Consider the following 16,029-nt stretch of genomic DNA (forward strand, 5'->3'; position numbering starts at 1 on the left):
AATCCAAGCAGCAAACTTTCCAGACTTCACTGGATTTTGTTTTTGCTGTAAAAACAAAATCTTAAACCATTTTTTTCTAGTTTCTAATGCAAATAACTTGATACACTTAACATAATAACTGACATACGACTCCCTTTTCAGCAAGATATAGTTGCTTGTTTTAAATCAATACTTTCTTTAATATTGACTAATTCCACTGGCAGATTATTTCACTAATAATGTCTTGTTATAGAAGCTATTTTATTAATCAATATTAAGGAATTATTGACTTAAAACATGCTTCTGTATCTTGCTGAAAAGTTACTTCTAAGTTATTTTGTTGTATTTCAAGTGTAATAAGATATTTGATTGGGAAACTAATTGGTAGGATTTTGTGTTTTTGCAGTGCATCAGTAGCAGGAGTACCTTATGTGTTACTAACAGAAGCAGAAGTCGGCCCGGTCCGTTTGCTTCGTTCAGGCTTCAACACACTCCAGGATTTCATTAGACCTTCCTTATAACCACAAATCAAAGCTTCAGTAACCCGTCTGGACATTCTCCTGCTCCATTTGTGACGATTGAATTCAGCTCTGGGCTGATTGAGCATCTGTTGGAGTAACAACACTGAAATTACTTCCTCCTGATCGTATTCAAAATCAGAAATAAACAACCTTCATGCCACAGTGTGGACTGTTTTAAGGTGGTGCAGAAAAAGAAAGCACAGCTTTGGCTTCAATGAAATAATCTAGATGCATTAAATCTGAGTTTTGATTCTCCTAAAACAAACCTGGCATTTAGGCTCCACTCACTGCAAAACACTAATTTACAGAGTATTTTTGTCTAGTTTCTACTGCAAATATCTTGGTACACTTGAAATAATAAATTAACATGGAAGCAAACTTTCAGCAACACATCGGAGGTTGTTTTAATAAAAAGAACTGGTTCCACTGGTTCCAAGAACTGGTTATTTTACGTATAACAAGTCATTTTCCCCCGACTGTGGTTTTATTTACCCAGAATGCCCTGCTTTTGGAGCGGTCCTCGGTTCGGTCAACATTCACATTCATACTGAACAAAAGCTCATTTCAACCGAACCGAGACCAGAGTTTGCTCATGTATTCACACCTCCCCAAACAAACAAACAAACAGAGTTCAATTGAAGTAAAACCATTTATTTCAATAATTCACATTGTTCAACAAAATCCTTTCAGTTTTTCCAAGCTTGCTGCAAGTGAAGATGAAACTTCAAGTAATGCTACCTTTGATTTCTTGTTACAAAAATTAATTAAACCAATAAACTCAGGACATCTAGACTCCCAGCTGCGTCTCTTCACAGTACGGTTAAGTTTTGCATGTTTTGCATGAATGCAACAGAGCTCAGAGTGGAATCCAGACTGTATCGGATTCATATTTTCACCTGGGAAATAGTTCTCTGAAGCTCTTCTGATAAAGCCACTAATATCAGGACAGGTGAAGGTGTTCAGTCAGGCCTTGCAGGAGTCACACAAGCATTTATAGGCTTCATCTGCACAGACATGATGTTCCTGCTAATGCTGGAGCTGCACAACGGACTGGAAACCAGAGATAAGTTTTAAAGAATCCACAAAAAGCGCCTAACAACAGTATCAACTCTGAACACTTTCACATTTTGTCTCACTGAAGGCACAGATTTCAATGTACTTTACTGGGAGTCATAAATCAATGATAAATTTGGCTGAACTAATTATTTAAGCTGAAAGCTGGAAGTTATGGTTGCATGACACAGTTAATTCCACTTAGATGAGATTTATTATGATAGAAAAGCTTTGTTATCTGCCATCATAGAAGCTCCAGTAGGAATGAAAGTGTGGCAGCGTGAGAGAGTCTAAATCTGATCATTTAGATCATTAAAACCTGGGTCACTCTTCCAGTATGAGGTGGACCATGAAGGGAGAACAGTTAATACCTTCTCCTGCAGCCCACTAGATGTTCTTAGAGTCTGCATTGACACAGAGAACAAACATCTGCCTCCTTAACAAGCCTTCCTGACAAGCATCTGTGTTTATGCAGTGTGAGAAATGTTCTAAATAATTGGGGAGTTGACGTTGTGAATTTCTCAAGCATTAATCAAGCCTCTGAATTCCACAATATTAGCTTCGCATGAATCATTGTTAATTCCCACGAATCCATTACTGTTCCATGTGCAACTAAAAATAGCGTCCTGATAAATCAATGGGGACACTCGAGAGTGAAGACGGAAGGGTTGGGGAGCGGGGGGTGCTTTGCTTCTGAAGCGTCTCTTCTCAGTCCAGCATAATGCCCTTGGCTCTCATCAATAATTATTCTCCATAATTCAGTCATGGATTTCTGTGTTACACCGACGGGGAGAACACAACAGACCTTGAAGAGAACGTTTCAGCCCAATCCTCCCTTAATGAACCTGCAGATCTAGACCTCGTCAAGGCTCTTTGGAAGAACGCAACAGTTTTATTTTTCATACTAAACCAGCGCTAGTTGTGACTTAAGGTGCTTTCACCTTGCTGCATTCAGGCTCCTGTTAGTTTGCCTGGAAAGTCGGGTTTGTTTGGGGAGGTGAGAATGAGACATTAGCCTCTGGTCCGCCTGAAACCTCGGTCTCTGTTTGGTTGAAGAGAACACTGTTGAGGTTTGAATTCATATATGAACTCCAAATGGAACAGAGAATGCTCCAACAGCACAAAGCGGACAATGGTGCAGGGCATTCTGGGTAAATGCAACCAAAATAAACATGCTAGTCCCTTGCTAGCAAGAGAAATTCTACAACTCTGACACCGCTCCATTTTTGTTTACATTTTGTGAAGAAGTTGTCCCCAGTGCCGTCTTCAGAGGTTTTTGTCATTTCCTCCAGTAGTTCTTGATGCAGCGCCCCCACAGGCAAGGAGGGGAACAGGTTACTTAAACTGTTTGTTTTGTTTGCTATAGTGGAGTGTGAAAGTGAACAGCACCAACTGGAAGTGAATGTTGCAATTTCCCTTTCTAGCTTAACCAAGTTGAACAACCAGATGTGAAACAACCTTAGGATGAATTCACACCAGTCCTGTTCGGTGTCATTTATTCAAACTCTAGTTTGTCTGGAAAGTCCAGTTAGTTTTGTAAGTGAACTCTTGTCCGCCTACAAGCCTCTGTCTTGGTTCAGTTGAAGTGACCTCGGACTGCAAGCGGACGATAAGCCGCTCCAAGAGAAGGAAGCAGACTACTTTGCATGACATTCTGTGCAAATACAACCAAAACAAACCCGCATGTCCAGTGCTAGTAGGAGAAATGGCTCGTCGACTTCCACCACAGAGAAATGCTACAACTGCCAAATCTGATGCTACTCCACTTTTTTGTTTACATTTTGCAAAACAGGGCGTGTCACTCATTTCTTCTTTGGAAATTTTTGTGTCGTTCCGAAGGAAATGGTGGAGCAAGAAAACGTGAGGAGTCTGAACAGAATTTCCAAATGGTTTGGATCATTTGATCCAAAATGAATGTGAACCGCACCAGCTGAAAATGTAACCATTTTGGTCCCCAATCGAACCGAGTCTACCGGACTATCGTGTGTGAAAACGGCCTTAAATATTTCTGTAATGACTGCGGCCTATTTCTTGCGTTTGCCATCAATGGCGGCGGTTTTCTTGCCAATTTTCCCACTATCTGTGTTGGGAGGAGGTCTAATCCATCTGAAATGGCGTGGCGATCTCCGGTACTGATTGCGTTGGTCACAGCCGGGCAGCCGTGCTCCGGCGCGTGCAGACAGCGGACCCCGGACGTGCCCTCCGTCTGCTCTGCCGATGGGCATCGCATGGCCTCACTCATGCACCGGGTGCAAGGCCAGACTGGTTCATCTGCACGCAATCACGACGGACAGTCGCATCCCATTCCAATTGCATTTCTGCTCACAGGGGGGAGAAAAAGTCCCGTGGTGCATATTACTGTGGCTGAGACAAATTTAGCTGGAATGGAAGGCGAGATGGAAAAGGCTCACCTCTTACACTAATCTGGGCAAACGACAGAGTGCCGGCTTCCTGCAACAACCCCCAGGAAAAACGGTTTTTAGATGAAAGAGCTGCCCTGCTTGTCTCTGACAGAAGACAGTGAATTAATTAAGATAATAAATTGCACATGTCATATTTGTCATCTTTTCAATCTTTACTTAATGAGGTGAAACACGTGCAGCAGTGTGTTTGGGAGGAAAACTCGTCTCGGCTAAAGATGATGCACCTTGAGAAGGAAACACTCGAGCCTAAAAAACTGTGTGATAGTCAATGCCGACTGATATTTAATATATGTCATGTATACATTCATGCTTCCCCGTCCTGAGTGGATACACACAGACGCTCATGAATGCAAATGAGGCTGAGAAAAGGGAATGAGAGCAAGAGAAGAAGGAAAGACTCAGAAGACTGCATATCTGATAGGAAAGCGCCCTGATTAGAATTTTGTCATGCCACAATTTACAAATTAAAATGAATTAGATCTTCCATGGCCTGACCTCCATTAAAACAGTTCTTTGTTGATGAGCCATGATAGCATCTGCTATTGATTGGAGGAGAATCAGTATGGCCAATCCTGTCTCTTTACGAGCAGGTCATCCAAAGCAATTTAGGCATATTGAAAGATTGATCAGGCCTATGGAGCTGCCACTTGGGCCCACTCAAAGCACAGAAGACCGAGGTGTGACGCAGCCACTCCCTGCTGCTCTGTAGGGGAAGAATCTCAAATCTAAATGCTAATGGTTTCTTTAAGAGCCTGGCTGCCCTTTAACCACTACAGTCAGACATGAGGGATGGCTCTCAGTGTTTCGACAGCTCTGTCTTGTTTTGAACCCACCACCAACAGCACGAACCTATTCTTTGGATTCAATAGTGAGCGGGAAGGAAATAACTGAGCACCAGCAAGGTAATACAATGGCCTCTACTTGATGCATCACCAGCCGCCACATGCCAAATCCTGCCTCCGCTATAGCAGATCCTGACAGGAATATAACTCTTAGCTCCAACTTTAGCAAAAAAAGATTTTTTCTTCCTTATACTAAAATATCGACAGGTGTGTCTGAGTTAATTACTACATCATTGCAAATTAATTTAGTAAAACAACTGGAATAATGTAAAAAAATAATCTTAAAATACCTCCAATTAGCAGCAAACACAAAACAAAGGAACATTTCTTGTAAAAGTATTTGCAGGTGACCAGAAGGCATTTAGTCTGCACATCTCCTGCAACAACTATCTGGATATGAAGAGCGGAGCAGTAAATTATCTGCTTAAAGGAGAGTAGAACGCAAAAGGCTGAAGTACAAAAGACACAACAGAGTCTCGGCTGTAATGGAAAAATAATCACAGCTTTTAGCATTTTAGCGACATTAGTGTAGCATTTTGTTGTTGCATCTTTTAGTGCTGCTCTTGTTGCATTTTGTTGACCCTTCTGGGCCACCGTCGGTTCTGAACAAAGAGCAAACATAACACAGATGCATGTTGTCATTAGAGATGCTCTTTATCTTATGTCCTGTGACGGTTTTGGAGTAGATCCCGGTTCTGAACTAAATCAACTGGTTTAAAGTTAACAGCAGCTATTTTTGCTCCCTGTCTTGTTTTAATTTAAATAAATTTTGCTTCATCACATTCAAAGTTCATTTCTGTTTCTGAAACAAGCAAAGATTACACTCAGTTTTTCATTCACACTATTGTGTTTTCCAGCTTCTAAAAAGCCTGTTGTGCTTATTAAAAGACATGAAGGTCTCCCTCTAGTTAAGGGCTGCTTCTAATTAGCAGCAAAACAGAATAAAAGCCTTTGAGAAGTTATTTATCTGCTATTATACAAGAACAAAATAATTTTGAAAACAAATTTTAACTGACTTTTGGACTATGGAGAGGGGAACAATAAATTATCACTGAAAGGAAATAAGCTTCCAAATGTAACCTTAGAGAGACAGTCCAGGCCGTTTCTGTTCAGGTCTAATTAAAATCCTCTTCACCGTTGGTAATGTGAGGTCGCTTATAGGAAATTGTGTGTTATTAGGAGGAAATATGGAAGGAATTCCTTTACATGAGCAGGAAGCCGTGCATCATGTTGGCAGCTTTTCTTATTTTCTGTTCACTTAAGCAGGTTTTATACGTCCCATGATCCTGCAGTGGCTGGATTAACGGCTGCATCCGGCAGCGATGCATTCAGTATGCGCTCAGCATTCATACTGCCAGAGGTGGCCAGATGAGGACGATACTTAAAGTTGTTCAAGCATGAGCCGCCAGTGCGGGCTCGTGTTTATCACCAGGAACCGGCTAAAAAAGTTGGACAGATATGGAAAGGGAGATTAAGATTCCCATTCTTGCTTTCCCTTTTAACCTCCATCTGGAGCATCTCTAGTTCCTGCCACACCTGCATGGAGTACATTACATTACAGCCACACCGATCCACGGTTAGGATGAGCATGTCTGGTGGGCCTGAATTCACAACACTGCGCGCTTCACCATGGAAACTGAGATCAGAAGGCAAAGGTCGAGCAAAGCGTTGGTAGCGGCGCCGCTTGGCAGGGGCAGGATGGGGGCGGAAAAACCTCCACACGGGCCTTTTTCCATACACTGAGCACGCTCATAATCTCTTGTCCTCCACCAGTACCCGGCAAGGTTAGTGAGAGTCAATAAGCCTTCCACAAAGGTTAAGGAGTCCTATAAGAAAGATAACATTCAAACCGTGAGCTCTCCGGATCCACGGGAACCATAAACACGGAGGCAGAACTGTCTTTGTCTATTTCTTTCATCTGAAAGTGAATCACTGATAGGTGCTCCGTTTTCCTGTTTGACTGTCTCATGAATTCAATATGAGCTATCTATACACAAAGTACTTTGTGAATACAAAAGCTGAAGGAGCGTATCAAATGGCTCGAACTGCCAGTTCTACAAAGAACAGTCATTACGTGTTGGAACACGCTGAAGGAAATCTGGATTTTCCTCTGATTTTTACATTTCCTTTTCATTAACCTGCGAATCACCAGTTACTCTGCCTGGCACCTTCTCTATCTATCTGCCTTCAAAGATCCTTTGATTCATTATTTACTCGCTAAGTAACAAGAGATGTGTTCCCCAACTTTGTGAGTTTCTCTTATGTTTTATGATTTGTGACAGTAACTGTGGACAGAAATATATAAAAGCATAACAGGATGTTTGAGAACAAAACATTTGCAGAGCGCTCACCATTTTGCCCCACATAATTGAAAACATGTCAGTAAACAATTATATTTCTGTACAATAATATTTGACAATTCTCATCTTAGCTTTTACAAATCTGAAAAGTGTGGTGTGCAATTCTATGAAATGCATTTCAATCTGATATCTCAAAAATAAAATACAAGTCACCCACTTAAAAATCCCCAAATAAAATGCCGACCACTTTAATCTGACACCTCCAAATAAAATACAAAACTACAAAGCCAATTAGGAACTAAAGTCCAGCTCTCCTGCTGCAGTTATAATGATTTTATTAAACTACTTAAACTCCAGGTACACTTGCATCATAGACGGTTGGATAAACTGGATCTAATTTGCACTTTTGTTGTTAAAAATCAAAAATACTTGCAGCCAAAACTGAAGGTTTTTATTTTTAGATGATTACATATTTATGATGCAGTAACCCTTGATTGCATTTGTAAAAACACAAAAAATAAAAATCACTGAAATCTTTTTTTTAAATGAATTCTTTTAAATCAGGGTCTGAGTCCAGAGTCGCACCTTAATGGAGCCGAACTGACTGATCATAAAGTGGAAAATCTGATGGCTCGAGTGTCAAATATCGACATTGTGAAGTTCCGACTCAATTTCTTTAGAAAGATGAAGATAATAAAATAATATTGCAGCTCCACCTTTACAAAAATACAGATTTATCTTATCTGATTCCGACATAAAGACTCCGCAGACGATAAGCGCTTATTTGAACCTTTAGTCGCAGACGTATGCCAGTGAAACTGCGAAATAAAAAGGTGACCTCTGAGTGTAGGTTATCCACAGATGTTTCATCTGCTACACTGATTATAAAGGTCTGATTTTCTGTTTTCATTTAAAGTTTCACTAATTGGTACCACAATGTTTATATAGAAAAACAACAAAATGACAAACTCTGACCTGAGCTGACAGTTTTAACACTAAAACATTTCAGAATGAATAATTTGGTCACAGAAAGGAGTTCTTTTGAATCTTCGCTTTCTGGTTAGCTGTTGATTTATCTTGTTTAAAGTGGGAACATTTCTTTGTTTTGCTTTGGAAACTACTTCTATGAGCTCGTGTGTTATAAGCTAACATAAATAATATTCTCCCCTGATGTTTTCAGGTGTATGGAAAGTCATCTGGGATGTGTTATGAGATCATTTCCAAATAACAAGGATGATAATGTGATCAGCTGCTATGATGAAAAGTCATCATTACCTTTATTATGAACACAAGTAATTAAAACATGAATAAATACATAAAATAGAAATCACAAATATAACGCACAAATTTACAAAAAAACGCCGATTATTCCATGTTCTGGACGTAAACCAGAGTTTTGTGAAATATTTGTTAGCAACAGATGATGTTATTGGTAGAAACTCGTAATCTCCACATAGATCAATAAAATGTGTGAATGTGTTTTGAATTTCAGGAGCTAAAAGTTGACTCGTGTCCAGAAAGGCTCTTTCTGTTGCACATATTTCAGGTGTTGCACCTTCTCCATATGATGTGATGCAAATAAACTATTTTTGTTTGTTCAAGTCAAGATGTTGCAACAAGAAGAAAAGTATGTTAGCACATATATTGTATAGCGACATTTCATACTTTGTGCGAATGGATTTGTCACATGAGTCAGCAGGTTTGCCTACAAAGTATTATTTTACAGCAATCTATTCTAAGTTTTGGTTAGTTTTTGAAACATTTGAAAATATCCTAAATGCTAGGGAATCTGTGCCATATCTTCTGGGTATTAGCCAGCTTTACAGGATGCAATCAAAACTTCTCTTTACTGTTTTGTCATATTTGTTTTTATGCCCTTAAGTTCAGTAATTTCCAACCATCATAGTTTCTGTATGTGTGGTAAATGAAGTGGAAAGCTAATTGCATACTATCAGGATGGCGGCAGAGCACCCGGATGTAAAACACACAGAAAAAGAAATGAATCAAGGTGAAAGCGACGCCCTTAATCTGACTGAGCAACACAAACGACCGGAAAGACGAGACTAAATATGTTAGAGAGTAAAATCACTGAATCATGGGGAGGATTAAGCATCGACTATGTTCAATAATGTCAGATAATTAGAAACAAAAAATTATCCAAGTATGATCAGTTGTTCCATCACAGAGCATACAAGTGATTTATTATTTTTTTTACTAATTACATGTCGATTTCAGGTGCTGAGGCACTGGAGATAATAGAGAGAAACTTTGAGTGGAAAAACCTTTTTCCTTTCTTTAATGCTCTCCATATCTCTGTGATAAAATTATGTGTCCTGAAATTAAAGTGCAAATTTGAATCAAACCTCTAAGCGAGATCTGTGGGTTCTTGGCAGCAAAGCGAGAACACAACAGGATTCTCGCACATATGCCATGCACATCGGCGAAAAAGCACAGCGGGCTGCCAACACCAAAGTGTTCATCACTCTCCTCCCACTCCTTTTCAGAGCGCAGAAGAGAAAAAGAGCCCACAGTACCAGAACGGGGCCGACCAATCAGCGACGAAGATCAAAAAGCAGATGTTCAAGGAGAATGAAATGCCCCCATTGATTGGTCGCAGTGCTTTGGTCCCCCCAGCGCAGTCCTCTAATCGATACGTGGGAGATAAGCAGCAGTCAGCCACTGACATTGGTGATGTATAACTGCCATGGTGGAACGGAAGCTGATGACTTTTTGCTGTCTTGGTCAAGACTCAGCGGAGCAAACCGGACACGTTGGAACCAGCCAGCCCAGATTGTGATCCTTCCGATCAAAGCCTGATAATCCAGAGAGTCCCTCGTTCACATCCTGTTCGCCGCTTTTAGGTTAGAATAAAGCTTGACAAAGCAACAAGGATAAATTACCTGAAAAGAAACCGTTGTTATCGCCCCCGTTTGTGTTTCAAAAGGCAATAATGAAATAAATAAATGAGAAAGAAATGGCTGAGAGAAAATGAAATGATGGCGTGGCTGTGTTTTGTGAAATTGTGCTGTCAAACGTTTCTCCTTTCTAATTTCCTGGAGCGCAGATGATGGAGCATGTGTGCTGACAGCCGAATCAGATAAAAACTAAAAAAAATACATACTTCCCTGTTTCCACATCACAAGCACTTTTATGCGACATTCATAAATATAATAACGAAATAATTAGTGTTTGGGAAATGACGCTTGACAGATACTGTGACCTCGTCTGCTCTGTCAATTTATTTTTACGTGGTCATTCGTTAAAGTGTCGAGGCTGACGGACAAGAACGTAAATAGAAAATAATGGGACTGAGGCGCTGAAGAACGAAGCTTAAACTAATATTTATACACCCAGAATCAATCATTTAAAGGCTGTTTACCTAAATTTGAGCAGGCGGAAGCTTCTGAAGGTATTCTAATTAAATAAAAACTAATAAAGTGATGCAGTGTTGCTTTTTTTCACTTCAATAACTACTAAAGTGGAGTTACTTATGAGTGCCTTAAACAAACTGACTCATTGACGAGTCACATGTTCATCAACGGGATGTTGCCACTGGCGCAAACCACAAAGAAGAAGACAGGAAGTAGTTGGTGGACGACGGCGCACCATGTTTTTAATGGCTTATTGTGTGAACAAGCCTATTGATTGTGATTGTAATTACGTTTCTTTTTTTGTTGGAGACACCGCATTTGTGTAATTGCGTTTTTTACAACATTAGCAGAATATTGACAAAGTAAACGCAGCTATAAAATGTAATAATATGTCTGAAAAATACCAGAGATATTACCGCCCCTTTAACTCCTCTAGAGTAGTCAGAGTTAACTACCAACTGTTAATTGGTGCCTGCAAAATGTCCAGGTCTGTACCAGAGGATGCCTGAGTACCATCAGTGGTACTTGAACCTCAGGTTGAGAACCCTGACCTTAGAGCAGCCAGCCTGCTCAGTGTATGTCACTTTGACAGGACAGTCCCAGCACAACTGTCACTTCGCTCCCCCGTTACAGGTGGTCCACACAGGGGAGCTGGCAGCTCTGACGGACGCCTCCTCCAAGGGATTTATGGGAAATGACAGCTCAGGCTACATAAAGCCCAAGTCGTCTGGGGAAGGAAGACAACAGAAGTTCCATAGCATGAATGCATGGGGGCTGACACGAGCTGAAATTTACTTCCTCTGGCCTGGCAGGCGGTTTTGGTTGGAAATGTGCTGTTCATGTATTGTGGCATAGACGGAGAGGGAGGCAGTCAGAGCTCCACCTTTAATCTACTCCCTCTGTTTGTGGTAATGGTCTGCAAGCCTTTCTGCCAGCAGGGGGAAGAAAGTGAGAGAGAGAAAAAAAATCACATTTCTTACATGGCTGCCTCTTGATGAATTATTTCACATTTCACTTACTTACCGTACCTTAGCAAAAAAAGTTAATCTACATCAGCGACGTTAAAGAAAAATTTCACAGCGAGGAAATGAACAGCTCCCCTTGTTCAAACTCGAAAGGTGTGGAGCGTGCAGCTCCTTAAAAAAAAAGTCCATTTCAAACTTCATCATTTCAACGTCTGACAGCACATGTGAATGCACACGGGCCGGGCCGGGCCTCTGATTCTCTCTGTATTTAAATATGGACCATCTTTAATTGAGCAGAAAGTGCTGGGGAGAACAGTGCTGAACTAATACAGAGGCCGAAATATCATTACGCTGATGGAAGCCGGGCTCTCTGACTTTTATTGGCAGCTTGTGAGCTAAATGTGTGGTTCAATTCTGAGGCGGCCATCGCTGCAGAGGCAAAGTAATCGACTTTGGGACAAAATGGTGTGGAAAATGACATGTAGGCCTTTGCCTAAAGCCAACCTGGCGCTGGCAGAAATCTATCAGTCAGGTGCACACCAACATTGGCATTTACACAAATGTGATTTAGTTGACGATACTGGAGAGCTGATGTGCTGGACCAGTGCTTTTGCTGAAAGAAAACTACTATTTCAAGCCATGCAATCTGCTGCTCCTGCTGCTGGAAGTGCCTGAGCGGCTGGTTTCAGTTTAAACGCCGTCATGTTCAGAGAAAACTCTGTTTCACATTTAGAACCTCGACACATCCTCAGCAGATTTAGGGGATAATACCTTGAACTTTTTGAGTTTTAAGTCTGTGCTTGCATTGTTTTGTTTTGCTGCTGAAGTGAGTGGTTTTTCTATCAGTGCTGCCATAGTTTGGACACAGACATTTGAAATTGTTTTGCATGGAAATGAAATGGACCTCATGGCCTGCAAAATTTTGTACCCTGTTGTAATATCAAACACTTGAAGAAATTCAACCAAAATATGAATTTCATCCTTTCCAGGAAGTTAATAAATGTATCTAATAATGAGATTTGTTTGTTTTTAAGGTTTGAAGAATTAATACTTGTAGAATAATGTAAAAATTCTAGAAGTTCTCGAAATTTGCTCATAAGAATACAGTTAAATAAAATATGATGAATGTGAAACACAAATAATCCCATAATGTCTACTAATATTAATCAGCAAAATTAACAAATATTTATTGATTTTAATCCGTTATTTAGGTCATTCAACAATTCAGATTGCTGCAATTATGCAACCATACATCTTTGAAAAGCAGAAGTGGAGCCCCCTGCACAACCAACAAGAATGCAGCAAGATGGCAAGTCAACAGCAAAATGCTCATCTTTTCCAGCAGCCATTGTACAGCGCATACAGTACTAGTGCTCATCTTGGGTTGCTAGATAACTCAATACCTGCTGATTTGTGATGTTATATTCTTATATTTTTGTTTTTTAAAGTGTTTGGGCTGTTTTAGATGCAGTTGAAACCCAAAAGGAAAGGAACAAAAACATGCTAAATCTGCATTCTCAATGTTTTGTCCAATTTAAAGTATGTCAAGGTTATGTCATTTGTAATTAAATGAACTTTGTGTAAATAGCAGGCGAACCTCCCATGGCAGTTGTCATAGGAGAATCAAGGATTCCTTAAACAACAACCCAGGTAATATTTATGATGAAAGAATAACATCATAACATGATGTAAAGCTCTAAAAAGACAATTTTGAATAATACTCCTCCTTTAACTTTGCAGCAGGCCCACTTTGTAAGCATGCATACAGTGACAGTGGAGACAAAAACTCCCCTTTAACATGAAGAAACCTCCAGCAGAACCAGAACCAGCAGTCATGTGACTCCAACTGTCTCCCAGAAGCCCAAAAGCGCCTCGACCATGAAAGAAAACGCTAGGAAGCAAAAGAAGACAATTAAACACGAGTAATCTGACAGAGATTTTTGCTTCCTGCTTCGGGAACGTCTCAACTCCCAAGTATTACATCAGCTCCGAAACCTCAGATTCAGAGTGTCTCTCTCCCAGCAGCAAGCCTACAGTCACACCCACACACTTGTGCACACGCACACACACACGCGCATAGACACTTGCTGAACCACAAAGCAGATCAAGTGTGCCTGGAGAGCTCTATAGAGAGGCCAGTTTTCCTCATTAGACCGCCTGTGCACCACTCTCCAAAAAACCCCTCGCTCTAATCACTGTCACCAGACCTCAGCTGAAAAACAGATAATTAATGTTGGGCCCTGCCTCAATCAGCCTCCATGCTAAACAGCTCGCTGCACATGTGTGTGTGTGTGCGTGTATGTGTGTGTGGGTGTCTGCATTAGTCTATTTGGAGTCTGTCGATGTAGGCGCCCCCCTCCTCCTCTACACCCCTGGGGAACGTGGATGCTCACGCCGTCCACAACAACCATTTCTCTCTGGCTCACATTAGCTCACAAACAGCACATGCAACGTACAACTGGAGACTTTACAGGAGGAACATTCCTCTCCACCACTACAAAAAAAAAAGAAAAATCTCCTTTTATTCCACGGCTTCTTCTTCTCTGACTCAATTGTCTCGCCCTTTTTGCTCCACGGCTGCCCTTATAGCTCCCCTCCACCCATTTATTACATGGAATGGACTTCTTAATCGAATGCTTTGCAGAGCAGATTTATTTATGTTCTCTTTTCCCTTCCTAAAGGCAGTTATTAATATTTTATAAATATTTGATGATACTTTGTGTGACCCTGCAGAGAATGACAGAGAGGAAGTGAAGGTTAATGCTGGGGGTACCGGCTGATTAAATGGAGACCAAGTGGCTAAAGCTGATGCAAGGCTGCCATAAAGTTTCTAATAAAACGAACTGAATAAACACGGTTCGCGGGAGAATTTGGCTGTAGGACTTTAACAAGGTAATTTACAAAAACATATTTCCCTTCTTGCCCTTTGATGATAACAAAACGTGAAAACAGTTTGGGTTTATTTGCCCTGGTTTCATTTTTCTGTCTGAGGGATTACGGCTCACAAACTCACTCTGTGGAGGAGAAACGAACAGCATCAGAAAAACAAAAGCATTTTCTTTCAAAAAGTTATAAATACATTCCTTCCTTTTTGTTCTTTTGTTTGATTCAATATGTTTTGCATAAAGAAATATAAAAATATATAGTTATGCAAAAGAAACACCCTCTTTATATTCAAGGGTTTTATGTACCAGAACAAAAAATGCTCCAGGTTAAACATTTAAATCACAAATTAAGTTTAGAAATAAACGCAGCATTCTACACAATGTTATCATTTAACAAATTATTCATTTAGCAAAAGTACAATCTTGTTGTGTCAATAGGATTTAAGATTTGTTAAATATGTAACACCATCAGCAATGATTGGAGAGAAACTGTTTTCTGTCCAGCAAACTGGGATAGTTTCCTTCCTTTCAAAATAAAGCATTTCATTTATTATTTATTTATATAAAAAATTAGATTCTGGACAAATTTTATTTTGTGGCAGGTGGGATAAAAGTGTCTCTTGAATTGCAGAGGCTGCTGACCCCTGAGTTACCATCTTTGAAAAGGGAGATTTTCCTCTCCACTGTCCCCCTGTGCTTGCTCAGAGATTGAAATAACCTCCAGTTTACATTCTGGCTTTTCAATAACAAAACTAAAAAAATTACAAATCTTGACTTTCCTTCCGGGTTTTTTTTTTACCCAAACTCAAAGTCTTCAGCCTTTGAATGATGTCGGGTAGGAAATTTATATGTCAGCGCCCCCTGCAGGGTCACAAAGTAACAACTTGATGTCTGTACAGATGTGTTTCATTAACTCTCTCACAGGACTAAAAAAAGTAAGTAAAATATCCTCTTCATTGTCTACAGTTTTGTAGAAAATGCAAACTAGAACATGTTTTACATTGTATCTCATATTAAAACCTTTTCATAAAATGTCAGAGAACAATTTAAAAACAATACTTTCATTCTGCATTTAAAACACGAGCTTCAAACTCATTTTCATTTCAAGACACATCAAGGTCATGAATGTTGGCAAATGGCAAACTATTAAAGCATTATAGTTTCTCAGTCAGTACTTCTTAAAATATAACAATTTTTAACATCTTCTCACATTTTTGTAATTTACAAATGAAAATGGACTTGACTCATAAAATAATATTTGAGCCCACAATCTTAAAGTCAAACTTTTGTGGACCGATAGACCCCAGAGGACCACATAAGTAGTCATGGCGGGCCGAATTTGGCCTGGGGACCTCGAGTTTGATCCCTGTGGTCCGAATAGTTGAACTTTTCTCACATGTTTTTCTATGTCCAAGTCTTCCAGGGTTAAAAACAAATCGACAAACTGGACATTTTTTGTACTGAATCCTTAGAAAACGTTTTATAGACTAAGTTTTTGAAAAGAGAAATTAATTGGAATCAAATACTTGCAAGAAAACTTCATCACATTATTAGCTTAGATGACAGAAGCAAAAACTAATAACAGATTTCCATAAACCCAAAAGCAGAAAGTAGTTTCTCTAATGCATCACTCTGAGCTTTTCTTCAAAGTTTTTTATCAAACTATTTAGAACTAAGGAGAACTTAAAGA

At 39.9% G+C, this 16,029-nt stretch overlaps 1 protein-coding gene across 14 annotated transcripts in view; it reads right to left on the reverse strand.

Moving 5' to 3' along the window:
- rbfox3a (RNA binding fox-1 homolog 3a) overlaps nucleotides 1-16,029 on the reverse strand; it is a 514,332-nt gene that overhangs the window by 471,652 nt on the left and 26,651 nt on the right. Inside the window, exon 3 of one of the 14 annotated variants that reach the window (XM_055052115.1) lies at nucleotides 422-586. The exons of 12 other annotated variants lie outside the window; for them this stretch is intronic. The gene's annotated coding sequence lies outside the window, so the exon portion shown is untranslated. Of the gene's footprint in view, nucleotides 1-405; nucleotides 587-16,029 lie in introns of all 14 variants that reach the window. One more of the 14 variants, XM_055052110.1, reaches the window with a different exon arrangement.

This window comes from Poeciliopsis prolifica, unplaced genomic scaffold (genome assembly GCF_027474105.1).
Source record: "Poeciliopsis prolifica strain line A6 unplaced genomic scaffold, Auburn_PproV2 SCAFFOLD034, whole genome shotgun sequence".
NCBI classification, from domain to species: domain Eukaryota; kingdom Metazoa; phylum Chordata; class Actinopteri; order Cyprinodontiformes; family Poeciliidae; genus Poeciliopsis; species Poeciliopsis prolifica.